The sequence below is a fragment of the Hylobates moloch genome, unplaced genomic scaffold (assembly GCF_009828535.3).
Source record: "Hylobates moloch isolate HMO894 unplaced genomic scaffold, HMol_V3 SCAFFOLD_9, whole genome shotgun sequence".
In the NCBI taxonomy this organism is placed as follows: Eukaryota; Metazoa; Chordata; class Mammalia; order Primates; family Hylobatidae; genus Hylobates; species Hylobates moloch.
Genome location: NW_026652284.1, coordinates 82,979,954 through 82,994,201, shown reverse-complemented (window position 1 = coordinate 82,994,201; position 14,248 = coordinate 82,979,954).

Genomic DNA, 14,248 nt, shown 5'->3' with positions numbered 1-14,248 from the left:
TCTGCTCCTCTAGCAGGGTGGGCAAGCCTGTCTGATTTGGGGGTTCAAAATTAGGAAGCTCATTTACCTGCAAATATAAGCCAGATTTATTTTCCAATATCAACATAATAAAGGTAATAGTTTTGACACCAAATGCTGTACTATTTTGTCTTATTGCACATTTAGTTTAGCTGAGAAGAGATGTGCTATTTGTTGAGAGTTAAAAGTCCCTAACTCCTCTGCTATAGTCCTTTTAACTTCCTCCTACACTTAATTAAATACATACTCATTTTTAAGGGCTTTGCACAGTGCCTGAAACATAGTAAGTGTTTGTGTTTGTTGAATGAATGAATGAAAACTGGGAAAATTATATATATATAAAATTTTATATATATGTAATTATACATATATAAAATTATGTAATTATATATAATTATATATAATTGCATACATATACATAATTACATATTTAAATATATATAATACATATATATGTAATTATATATATATTTGTAGAGGTTATACATATAACACCTAGAGGTTATGTGTAGAGGTAACCTACACATAATTATATATGTAATTATATCTATATGTAGAGGTTATACATATAACACCTAGAGGTTATGTGTAGAGGTTATACATATAACCTCTACAAAAACCTGCAAAAATATGACACTATATAAACTCCTAATTTTCTGGACTATAATTTGGCAATATTTATCAAGAGCCTGAAAAATGCTTATATTTCAATTCAGGAATTCTACTTCTAGGAATTTATACTAAGTAAATACAATAGATATGTGTGAAGAGTTATGTTCAGGATCTTGGCCACAGTATTATTTAAAATAACAAATGTTGAGACAACCCAAGTATTTCTTATCAATCATATTTCATTGTTACAAACAACAGAAACTAAGTCTGGGTATTTTAAGTTAAAAAGAGAAAGGGAGAATTTTTTACAGGACACTAGATAGCTCACAGAATCTCCAGGAAAACCAAGAAACTGGTCCTGAAGGCCAGAATCAACACTCAGGTTCAAACTGCAGCATATCTAATGAATATACCCCTGCTGCTGCCCCAGGAGCAAACACTACAGTTGATTCCACTAGCATTACAGCAGCTGAATGGTGGGTTCTGGAACCTGATGGAGCAGCCACCCCTCCCCCATCCTCACAGGACTAGAAATCTTTAGACCTTGCTTCTTCACACTATCTTCCCATTTAAATTTGGGTAGAGTCATCGCATTGGTAAATACTAGGCCATGTGACCACATTTTAGCTGCAAGGGAGCCAGGGAGTCTTACTGCCATCTTTCTTCATTTCTGTTTCATTGGATGAGGGAGTTTCCAAACATAGGAAAAGGGTTCAGATACAAAGTGTACAAAGTTGCCTATAAGAATGACAGATATCCACTACAGTATCTAACCCTCAGAAGACTACTAAGTATATGACACAGATGGCACATCCAAATGATACAATATTATGGGAGTCTACAGAATTCATGCTTTAGAAGACATAATGTCCTGAAGAAATAATCATGATATACTAAATTTTTGAAAATTGAATTATAAAATAGTATGATCCCAGATACATATATTTTCAGATGGAGTCTCACTGTGTCACCCAGGCTGGAGTGCAATGGCTCACTGCAACCTCTGCTTCCCGGGTTCAAGCAATTCTCGGACTGCAGCCTCCTGAGTAGCTGGGATTATAGGCGCGTGCCACCGTGCCCAGCTAATTTTCGTATTTTTAGTAGAGCCAGTGTTTCACCAGGTTGGCCAGACTGGTCTTGAACTCCTAACCTTAGGTGATCCACCTGCCTCGGCATCCCAAAGTGCTGGAATTACAGGCATGAGCCACTATGCCTGGCCCTAGATGTCTTTAAAAATTCTGTGTATATAAAAAATGGAATTATAATAGATGGCAGAATGTTAATAGAAGGATTCCGGGTGGAGGGATCATTAGTGATGTTTTTCTATTGTATACTTTTCTAGGATTTCCAAATTTTCTAAATGTACATGTATTTTTATAATTAGAAAGCAAGTATGCAAAGATTTTTGAGACTAGAAGTGAGCAAAACAGAAACATTAAGTGAAATGCCTTAATAACAAGCTTTTCAGGAATGCATCTGAACTACACTTGAAGGAGGAAATTGATAGCAGATCACTTTATTAAAACCTCAGACATCTCTCCAGATCTGTGAGAGCTTAGGTGACATGGTCAGAGCCAACTTAGATTTTCCTTCATTTTCCATAACTATTGTCTTGTCAACCCCACTTGGGGGGTATCTTACATAGGAATAGGTCTGAGGGACAGGACAGACTTGGAGGCACCATTCTGCACCTTCTCCACCTCAGGAAGCATGAAGGCAGGGGACACAGTGAATATAAATAGCCTACATGGCCTTGGTGGGGTGGGCAGCAAGGCTGGATTTAGCACCAGGGTTTGGTTGTGGAACGGTGGCACCATCCAAGTGGAATGCAGGTGGAAATAAACTAATTGGTCCAAGATATTTTTCAACTAGGGAGACTTTGGTGTGAGAAAGAAAAGGTCAAGCCTCCAGGAGCTTAAAAGACAGGGAAAAAAAATTGTGACAACTAAGTGTTTTTAAAAAACAACTAAAGCAAAAATGGGGCAAAACTCAAAATTAGGATAAGAATATGCAGCCAAACGTTATCGGCATTGAAGAGAAAGATGAAAGAAGACGCTTGGATTTTTTTTTTTTTTTTTTTTGAGACGCAGTCTCCCTCTGTCACCCAGGCTAGAGTGCAGTGGCATGATCTCGGCTCACTGCAAGCTCCGCCTCCTGGGTTCATGCCATTCTCCTGCCTCAGCCTCCCGAGTAGCTGGGACTACATGCGCCTGCCACCACACCCAGCTAATTTTTTATATTTTTAGTAGAGACGGGGTTTCACCGTGTTAGCCAGGATGGTCTCGATCTCCTGACCTCGTGATCCGCCCTCCTTGGCCTCCCAAAGTGCTGGGATTACAGGCGTGAGCCACAGCGCCCAGCAGAAGACACTTGTTGAGAATCACCAACCTGCGAGGCAGTGAGCTTAGGGTTTTAGGGTGTATTTATTTCCTTTCAGCAGGTTAATCACTCTGAAGGGGGCCCCAGTGCAACTGAGGTCTAGGGCCTGAGGGATTCAGGCATAATTTTCCTTTCTAAGGACTTCTCAGCAATAAAATTACTCATTTTTGCAAACCACATAAAGGGGTGAGATCTCCAGGAGTAAGTTAAATGTTCTGTTCACGTCAATCAGAGGTGCTTATTAAAATGCAGATTCCCAGGCACACTGAATCTACAGAATGCTCTGGTGAGAGTCTGGGGACCTGCTTTGTAAAAATGCACTCCTGGGTGAGCGGTAAACACAATCGAGTTTGAAAGCCATGTAGCCTGCTGCCTTCCCCCAGGTCCGTCCAAGGTCTGAGCAAAGGTGCCAGCTTAGACTTTGGTCCTGGGTTTGGCTCTGCCACTCAGGCATGTGACCTTGAGCCCTGGCTCTGCTTCTTTGTACCATCAGATGGGGTAATAATACACTGTCCTAACCTGCAAGGCGGCCGGGAGAACAAAATGAGATAATAGAGATAACAGAAATGAAGGCGTGTTGAAAGTAAACTGATCTCTGCAAATGTGAGGCAGTGGGGCCACATTGGATAACTTCATCAGCTTGGAAGGCTCTGAAGTCAATGTTCTGAGGGCAGATCAGGTAAAACTGTGGGAGAAGTAGGAAAGGCCTACAAGTCTGGAAGCCAGGGAGTGTGAGGGTGTAGCCACAGGCTGTCCTTGCTTTGACAAACTACAGCCAGCCCAGGAAGGGCAAATGTTACTCCTGAAAAGGCTGGATGGCAGCTTTGTGTGGTTTAATTGGGGCGAAACTGCCAAGAGTTCCTGTGGCCTGTTTTGGGGCTGGCCCCAGCACCACCCTCCTGGCAAGAGGTAGCATGGGTGTCTGCGAGGCTGAGGCTGGTTCCTAATGTGGCAAATTCCAATCCTGAGGGCCAAGCTTGGTTGGTCTGGCAGTTTGTTGGAGAGAAAAGCATCTGACTTCGGGGTGGCTTTGCTGGGCTTTGGGCCAAAGCTGGGCCTGTGCAGATGTGGCTGAGCCACAGTGCAGGGCAAAGGGAGGTGAAAGGGGCAGACACAGATGCCCAGCCCCAAGCAAGAGCCCCACAGGCCTTGCCCTGACCCAGGCAGGCCACAGCCCTCCAGGAGCCCCTTCCTCTATGAAACCCTCCACCGCCATCCCAAACGATGGCAAAGTAGCTTCCGGTATCCATTAATTAACTGTTCATTCAGCCATTGCCGACCACTTACCAGAGAACCGGGCCACAGAGGACAGCACGCCATTCTTCTTTCCAGAGGAAAGAGGTCTGTTGCTTAATAGTTTAGTGGTTCTTGCCCTTGTGTTTGTATGGAAATGCCTGGAGAGCGTGTTTAAAAGGCTGATTCCTGAGCCCTCCTGGAGATTCTGATTCAGCAGGTCTGGAAGGAGGAGGAGGAACCCACACACTGATGAGCATCTCAGATGGCTGTGTTATGGGAGGTCTTCCTCTCAGCCTGGGAGAGACACTGCCCTGGCCTCAAACCCTTCGGGGAAGAACTTGGTGAGATGCAGCCTCTGAGAATGTCCATGCTTCACGGTGACCACTTGGGGTGCCAGCTTTGGAGTGGGGAGGAGAGGGTGTCCCCTGGTGAACGAGTGGGGTTGCTGGGAGTGGGAGAAGCACTTTCTCTGGGTGGGGCTGCCCGCTTTCCTCCAGGACAGCTGTTTTGCCACCAGCCTGCCGCCTTCCTGGACATGCTGGTTTTCAGCACCCAGCAAGGTGAAATGTTTTGCCTGGCCGGGACAGCTCACTCGAGCTGGAGTTCCCATGTTCTAATTGTCGGCAGCCAGCACTGGCATGTGCCTTTTTGGGACTTTTTCTGGACATCTTGCACCTTATTTTTCCATCTGGTTTCTGGCAAACTGTGAGTCTAAGTAACTTTGTAATTCCCACCATTCCAGAATCTCATATCTCTTTTCAAACTCAGTGAGCTCTTGGAATTAACCCTACTTACTCTCCAAACAATTTTAACTCAGAATCCAGATTGGGAAGCCTGCTAAAAGGCACAGTGAAATCAGGAATATCTTTTTCCCAGCAAGTTTTTAAATTCCATATTAAAACTAGAACAGCTATTTTAAAGGAAAATAATCAGATTTTTAAAAACTTTAGTCTGGAGGAAAATATATTTATTCTGGAGTCTTGTGTCCAAAATACATTTATTTCTTTACTTATTTTATTTTATTTTATTTTTTTGAGATGGAGTCTTTCTCTGTCCCCCAGCCTAGAGTGCAGTGGTGCGATCTCAGCTCTTTGCAACCTCCACCTCCCAGGTTCAAGCGATTCTCCTGCCTCAGGCTCCCGAGTAGCTGGGATTACAGGTGCCCACCACCACACCTGGCTGATTTTATATTTCTAGTAGAGACAGGGTTTCGCCATGTTGGGCAGGCTGGTCTCAAAATCCTGACCTCAGCTGCCCCTCCCGCCTTGGCCTCCCAAAGTGCTGATCACATTTAGATAAAAATTTTTGCTGTGTCTGGGGCAAGGGTCTCCAAGAACCTCAGTTTCAATTATTTTTAAGAGTTTTTCTAATACTTTTTAAAAAATAGGCAGTTTCTGAAAAGAAGAAAAAGAAAAAAAGAATAGAACAAAAGTGAAGCTTTCCAAATTCTAGAAAGTTTCAAAAGGTTTGTTGTATCCTTGGAAAAACAGCTCTGGTGTTGATTGCACTGGTTTGGAAAGGCCTGGGGGGTGGAGAAAGTCATTCTATGTCTTGGGCTCTGGACTCTGGGCTCTGCCATCGGACTTCCTGGGCTCCCTCCGATGCCACCCATGCTTTCAGGCAATCTTCCTAATTGCTGGAATACTCAGTCTCCCGACTTGTAAAATGGTGATATGACGACCACTTTGTAGGTTCATTAATGAAGATTAAATGATATAATCTCTGTAAAGAGTTTAGCACAGTGCTTGACACAGAGATGTATCAAATAAACTCCCCCAATCATCATCATCATTGTCACCATCATCATAGTCTTCATCATCTCTCAATGCAATGGAGGAAGAGGAAAGCATATGATGAGAAACAACCAGAGGTCTCTACCACTGCCCTGTTTCCTCCCTCCAGCCACTATCCTTCAAAGCATTCCTCAGAGGGATTGTCTAAATCACAGCTCTAACGAACCGGACCCCTCCTTTGCTGAGTACGCGCTGGGTTTTTCTGCCTCCACACCTTTGCTTAGGCAATACCTTTCCCCTAGAATGTCTTCCTCCCACATCTATGCTTTTCAACTTCCCTACATCTCCTACAGATTCTTCAGGGTCCTGTTTACATACTGTGTCCTTGATAAAATCTTTTTAAATCCCCCCTACAATATGTTTCATTCACTCATTTGATCATGAATTCCATTATTGCACCAGGTGCAGGCGAGATGCCAGGTACCCAGGGTAAATGAGCACAATCCCTGTCCTCTCCCTCCTCACAGACTGGCCGTGAAATCTGCATGCCCTCTGCGTCCTCACAGTACTTTCTTTTTTTTTTTTTGAGATGGAGTCTTGTTCTGTCGCCCAGGCTGGAGTGCAGTGGCACAATCTCGGCTCACTGCAACCTCTGCCTCCCGGGTTCAAGCGATTCTCCTGCCTCAGCCTCCCAAGTAGCTGGGACTACAGGCATGTGCACAATGCCCGGTTATCCTCACAGTACTTTCTTGATTCCACTCAGATGCTCATGCCACACTTTGCTGTGTGCAGCTGGTGTTTATATACTGGCTATAGCTCCTTTGGGAGAGAAGGTGCGAGGTCTAAAGCTGAGCATGCACTGCAGACTGTCTGTGGAGGTAACATTACATAATTGAAAAAGCAAACCTGATGTACTTCCAGACATTTACCCAAAAGAATTGAAAACAGGGACTCAAACTGTTATTTGTACAACCCATGTTCATAGTGGCATTATTTACAATGGCCCAAAGGTGGAGGCAACCCAACTGACCATGCCTGATGAACAGATAAACAAAATGCCATCTCTGCATACAATGGAGGCCAGTGTGGTGGCGCATGCCTATAATCTCAACACTTTGGGAGGCCGAGGTGGGAGGATGGCTTGAGCTCAGGGGTTCGAGATCAGCCTGGGCAACAAAGTGAGACCTCATATCTACTATATATATATAGTGCATACAGTGGAATATTATTTAGTTTCAAAAAGGAAGGAAATTCTGACACATGCTACAACATGGATGAACCATGAAAACATTATGCTAAGTGCAATAAACCAGTCACAACAGGACAAATACTGTGATTCCACTTATATGACATAACTAGAGTAGTCAAATTCATAGAGACAGAAAGTAGAATGGTGGTTGCCAGGGGCTGGGGGAGGGGGAATGAAAAGTTTTTGTTTAATAGATACAGAGTTTCAGTTTGGAAGCTAAAAAAAAATCTGGAAATGGATAGTGGTTATGGTTGCATAACAACGGGAATGTATTTAATGCCACTGAATTGTACACTTAAAATGATTAAAATGGAAAATTATGTATATTTTATTCCAAAAAGAGAAAAGCAAAAAAGGAAATAACTTGGGCATTTTTGAAAGTGTCTTTCTATGTTCAGCCCAAACCAGCATCTCGTCACAGAAATGCTTGAGGTTTAAATGTCCAGGCCATGCAGAAACAGATTATTATGGAGGAGAAGAGAATGTAGACAAATAAGAACTCACTTCAGGTACTTCCTGGAGACATGGATGACAGGCTGCAGTGTCCATTCACAGAAAACAGAAAAAGATGTGAGCTTAAATTAATGCAGATGTATATATATATATACACACACACATATATAGATATATATTATTTTATTTTATTTTTTGAGACAAGGTCTCACTCTGTCGCTTAGGCTGGAGTACAATGGTGCATTCAGGGCTCACTGCAGCCTTGACCTCACAGGCTCCAGTGATCCTCCCACCTCAGACTCCCAAATAGCTGGAAACACAGGTGTGAGCTACCATGCTCGGCTAATTTTTTATTTTTGCTGGAGACAGGATCTTGCCATTTTACCCAAGCTGGTCTTGAACTCCTGCACTCAAGCAATCCTCCCACCTCAGCCTCCTAAACTGTTGGGATTATAGGCGTGAGCCACCATGCTGAGCCCTGATACATATATATTTCTACCAATATATAAATACATATTTTTTCCTTTAACTACTGGAAAAATCAGTAATTATCAAAGACTCAGGGTGTCTATTGGCATAAAGACCAGAGTGGTAATTCTCTTTGGGGGCATCCTGGCCCTGGTAGCCTTGCTGGACTCCGAGGGCCCTGTCTATCCTCAGTTATCTTGTTGTTCAGCCCACCCCATTCTTTCCAGAGACAGCAGTGAGCTGGAAAGATCCTCCCCTGCTCTTTCACCCACCTCGGTGTCACAGGAAAGGCCAAACTTTTGAACCCAACATGGTAGGCATGGAGGGCACTCACTAGAAAATGTTTTAAGGAAACATAGGCACCATGTCTTGACTTCTTGCTGACCTCTCAGGGAGCGCTTTGGCTGCCAGAGAGTTTTGTGGGCTTTAATAGAGTTTTGATGTGGCTTTGACTTCCACAGTGGCCCAGCTATTTTTAGAAGAAGAACCCTCTTCTAGATCAGAAAGCTAATTAATGTTCCTGTTACTCTCCTCTCCCCTGTCACAATACCTGGGATTCTTAGTGCCAGAAATCCAGGACCCAGTTTGCTCCATCAGAAGCTTCTTCTGGCTATCACACTCCTACCCTGTGGGCTGGCTGGGCCAGGCTGATGAGTTTCGTTCAGCTTCATCCCTCATTATTCCCAGTCTTCCCAGTTCCTAGAACATGAAGTATGTGGAAATTAATGATTTTCTCTAATCATTGGAAAGAACCATTAGAGAAGGCATCCAATATTATTTTAAACGAATAGTTACGAATCAAAGATAATATGCCATATGTGGTCCCGTTTAGCTGGAATCAAATACAATATAATCAATCTAAGAAGAGACATAAAGAGCCTCTGGGGAGGGGGCAGTCTCAGCCTGGAGCCTATGAACCCCTGGAGATGTGTGGATTACATTTTGGAGTCTGTTACTCCCTTGAAATTGTGAACAAAACGTGTGTGTTTTGTTTGGGGGAGAAGGGTAGATGGAAATGTGAGAAGGAAAGAGCTACAATTTTATTAGATTCTTAGTCCTCTGGCCACAACACCTGTAATCCCAGCACTTTAGGAGGCCAAGGCAGGCAGATCACTTGAGGCCAGGAGTTCAAGACCAGCCTGGCCAACATGGTGAAACTCTGTTTCTACTAAAAATATAAAAATTAGCTGGGCATGATGGCTGGAGCCTGTAATCCCAGCTACTCAGGAGGCTGAGGCAGGAGAATTGCTTGAACCTGGGAGGCAGAGGTTGCAATGAGCAGAGATCATGCCATTGCACTCCAGCCTGGGTGACAAAGCAAGACTCCATCTGAAAAAAAATTTTTACTTATGTGGCCACTGTGGCCCAGAGGCAGGACCTGCTCTCACCGAGGTGAGGAGCTTCTGGATGGCAGCTCTTGGTCTGAAGCTCTTTACACCAGCCAGTGTCCCAGACATGGCAGTCACACAGGACAGGTATTAAAAATTCAGATGCAGCCAGGCTCGGAGGCTCATGCCTGTAATCCTAGCACTTTGTGAGGCCGAGGTGGGAGGATCATTTGAGCCCAGGAGTTTGAGACCAGCCTGGGCAACATAGTGAGACCCTGTTTCTACAAAAAAATAAAAATAAATTAGCCAAGCATGGTGGTATGTGCCTGTAGTCTCAGATACTGGGGGTGGCTGAGATGGGAGGATGATTTGAGCCTGGGAGGTCGAGGCTTCAGTGAGCCGTGATGGCAACACTGCACTCCAGCCCAGGTGACAGAGGGAGACCTTGTCTCAGAAACAAAACAAAAACCTCAGATGCCACAAGGAAGTCCTGTGCCCTCTATTGTATGAGTTCTGCAGTGGAGTGGTGTGCTGTGGACATCAGGTTGGGATGAGGTGGCCTGGAGACCTCTCAGCCCAAGGGCAGGGCAGGAGCCCGGGTAGAGAGCAACTCCTGGGGGCCCTCCCTGGAGCCCAGCGCTGCCAACACTGGGGCTGTGAAGCTGGAGAAGGAGAAACTTGTGCAAAACCTGAGGGGCCCCAGGACATCAAAGTTCTGTAGACAGACCTCGAGCAATTTGCTAAGCTCCTGAAGCAGAGGAGGATCACCCTGGAATATTCCCAGACCCATGTGGAGGTCCCCGGGGGGTTCTCTTTGGGAAAGTGTTCAGCCAAATGACCTCTGCCGCTCTGAGGCTCCGCAGTACAGTTTCAAGAACACATGTTAGCTGTGGGCCCTGCTGCAGGAGTGGCAGAAGCTGGCAGTGAATATCTTCAGGAGATGTGCAAAACAGAGACCCTCCTGCAGACCAAAATAGAAAGCAAATGCTTATCGAGAACAGAGTGGGAGGCAACCTGAAGAACTTGTTCCTGCAGTGCCCGAAACCCTCACTGCCTCAGATTAGCCCCATGGTCGAGTTGCTTGGGCTTGAGAAAGATGTGGACCAGCGTGGTTCTGTAACCAGAGCCAGAAGGACAAACAATCCATGAGTGTTCACAGCAAGGAGATTTTGAAGTTGCTGCATCCCCTTTCTCAGGGGACCAGTGTCTGTTCGTCTGGCTGCAGAACCCCATTTTAGTATCCCAGGCTATGGGGGCCCTCACTTCACTGGCTGTACTCCCTGGTCCCTTTCCTGACGGGGAATCCATTCCCTCTGGGCTCTCCCATGTAGTCAGACAGAGGTCCTGCCCTTCCCAGGAATGGAGACAAGAAAGGAGAGAAACCAGGGAAGGAGAAACCTGGAGTTTGTAGCAGGATTAAGTTCCTCATTTACTAAAGAAGGATTTGGGAACACGAAGGATTGGGACAGGGATTTTGGGGAAACCAGTTGGTGGGAAGGTCATGTTCAATGATGCTCTTGATTTTAATCCTCACATCACACATCACTTTGGTCTTAAATAAAGAAGCCTGGGACAGACAGACACACACACACATGCTCTCTCTCTCTCTCTCTCTCTAATGCCCAGGCCCTTCCCCTACGTAGTCTGATCCCATAGGCCTGGGGTAGGGCCTAGGAATCTGAGTATGTAACAAGCTTCCCACATGATTTTTTTGTTTGGGAAACATTGTACAGTGATGTGTCACTTAATGATGGAAATATGTTCTGAGAAATGGGTCGCTAGGTAATTTTGTCACTGGGTAAACATCATAGAATGAACTTACACAAACCTAGGTGGTATAGCCTACTACACCCTAGATATAGTCTACTGCGCCTAGGCTACAAACCCATAGCTACAGCATATTGACTGTACTGAATAATGTGGGCAAAAAATAAATAAATAAATAATAATGTGGGCAATTGTAACACTATGATAAGGATTTGTGTACCTAAACATAGCTAAATGTAGAAAAGATACAGTGAAAATACAGTATAAAAGATAAAATGGTACACCAGTATAGGGCACTTACCATGAATGGAGCTTGCAGGACTGGAAGATGCTATGTGTGAGTCAGTGAGTGGTGAGTGAATGTGAAGGCCTAGGATATTCCTGAACACTACCACAAACTTTATAAACATGTACACTTAGACTAGACTAAATTTATATTAAAAATATTTTTCTTTCTTCAATAACAATTAACCACAGCTTACCATAACTTTTTTACTTTATAAACTGTATTTTTTTTTTTGAGATGGAGTCCCACTCTGTTGCCCAGGCTGGAGTGCAGTGGCACAATCTAGGCTCAATGCAACCTCTGACTCCCAGGTTCAAGCAATTCTTTCACCTCAGCCTCCCAAGCAGCTGGGATTACAGGCACCTGCCGCCACACCCGGCTGATTTTTTTGTATTTTTAGTAGAGACGGGGTTTCACCATGTTGGGCAGGCTGGTCTCGAACTCCTGACCTCAGGTGATCTGCCTGCCTCAGCCTCCCAAAGTTCTGGGATTACAAGGCATGAGCCATGGTGCCCAGCCAATTTTTTTTTTTAATACTTTAAGTTCTGGGATACATGTGCAGAATGTGCAGGTTTGTAACATACGTACACATGTGCCATGGTGGTTTGCTGCACCCATCAACCCGTCATCTACATTAGGTATTTCTCCTAATGCTATCCCTCCCCTTGCCCCCCACTTCCTGACAAGCCCCGGTGTGTTATGTTCCCCTCCCTGTGCCCATATGTTCTCATTGTTCAACTCCCACTTATGAGTGAGAACATGCAGTGTTTGGTTTTCTCTTCCTGTGTTAGTTTGCTGAGAATGATGGTTTCCAGCTTCATCCATGTCCCTGCAAAGGACATGAACAACTCATCCTTTTTCATGGCTGCATAGTATTCCATGGTGCATACGTGCCACATTTTCTTTATCCAGTCTAACATTGATGGGCATTTGGGTTGGTTCCAAGTCTTTGCTATTGTGAATAGTGCTGCAACAATTTCTTTTTTTTTTTTTATGAGACAGAGTCTCACTCTGTTGCCCAGGCTGGAGTGCAGTGGTGTGTTCTCAGCTCACTGCAACCTCCACCTCCCGGGTTCAAGTGATCCTCCTGCCTCAGCCTCCCAAGTAGCTGGGATTACAGGCACACACCACCACGCCCAGCTAATTTTGGTATTTTTAGTAGAGACAGGATTTCACTATGTTGGCCAGGCTGATCTTGAACTCCTGACCTCAGGTGATCCTCCTACCTTAGCATCCCCAAGTGCTGGGATTACAGGCATGAGCCACCGTGCCCAGCCTATAAACTATAATTTAAAAAAAATTTTTGACTCTTTTAAAATAACACTTAGCTTAAAACACACATTGGATAACTGTACAAAAATATTTTCTTTCTTTATATCCTTATTCTATAAGCTTTTATCTATTAAATTTTTTTTTTTTTTTACTTTTGGAAATTTTTGTTAAAAACTAGCACACAAATATGCACATTAGCCTAGGCTTGCACGGGGTCAGGATCATCAATATCATGGTCATCCACCTCCAAATTTTGTCCCACTGGAAGGTCTTCATGGGCAACAACATGCATGGAGCTGCCATCTCCTCTGATAACAATGCCTTCTTCTCCTCTGATAACAATCATCTCTGATAACAATGCCTTCTTCTCCTCTGATAACAATCATCTCTGATAACAATGCCTTCTTCTGGAATCCCTCCTGAAGCACCTGCCTGAGGCTGTTTTACTGTCAACTTTTAAATATACATATAAGTAGAAGAAGGAGTACACTCTAACGATAGAAAGTATAGCATATTAAATACATAAACCGGTAACACAGTCATTTTTTATCACTGTCAAGTATTATGTACCGTATATCATTGTATGTTATTCTTGTATGCGACTGGCAGCTAAATGAGTTTATTTACACCAGCATCACAACAAACACGTAATTGCTGTGGTGATATTACAACAGCTGTGATGACACTAGGAGATAGGAATGTTTTAACTCCATGATAATGCTATGGAACCACCAACATACACATGGTCTATCATTGACCAAGACATCGTCATGCAGCACTTAACTGTGCTAAGCTAACATGTTCACTGTTTAAAGCATTAGGCCAAACCTTAGGAGGTGGTGGCTCTCCATCCATCTGGTCCTCTGGATGAGGACATGGGGGTGTAAAGTTACATTATTAACTACATTGTGTTGAAGCCTTTTCCATGTGCTGTTCAAAGTTGGGTCGCGTACACCTGCTTAAGAAAAGAAATTTTAAAATCACATAGGTACACGCAGAACAGCAGACTGCAACTGAGAGAGGGAGGTAAATAGGAAAGGAGAGAGGAGACGAGGGAAGGAAACGCACAACTATTGAATGCTGAGCATCACATTTATGTCAGATACTGTGCTGGGCAGTACACATTTTTTTTTTTTTTTAAACGGAGTCTTGCTCTGTCTCCCAGACTGGAGTACCGTGGCGTAATCTTGGCTCACTGCAACCTCCACCTCCCAGGTTCAACCTATTCTTCTTCCTCAGCCTCCCGAGTAGCTGAGATTACAGGCGCCTGCCACCACGCCTGGCTAATTTTTGTATTTTTAGTAGAGACAGGGTTTCACCATGTTGGCCAGGCTGGTCTCAAACTCCTAACCTCAGGTGATCTGCCCATCTCGGCCTCCTGAAGTGCTGGTATTACAGGCATGAGCCACTACGCCCAGCCTACAGATTTTACCTTTTTTAAGCACAG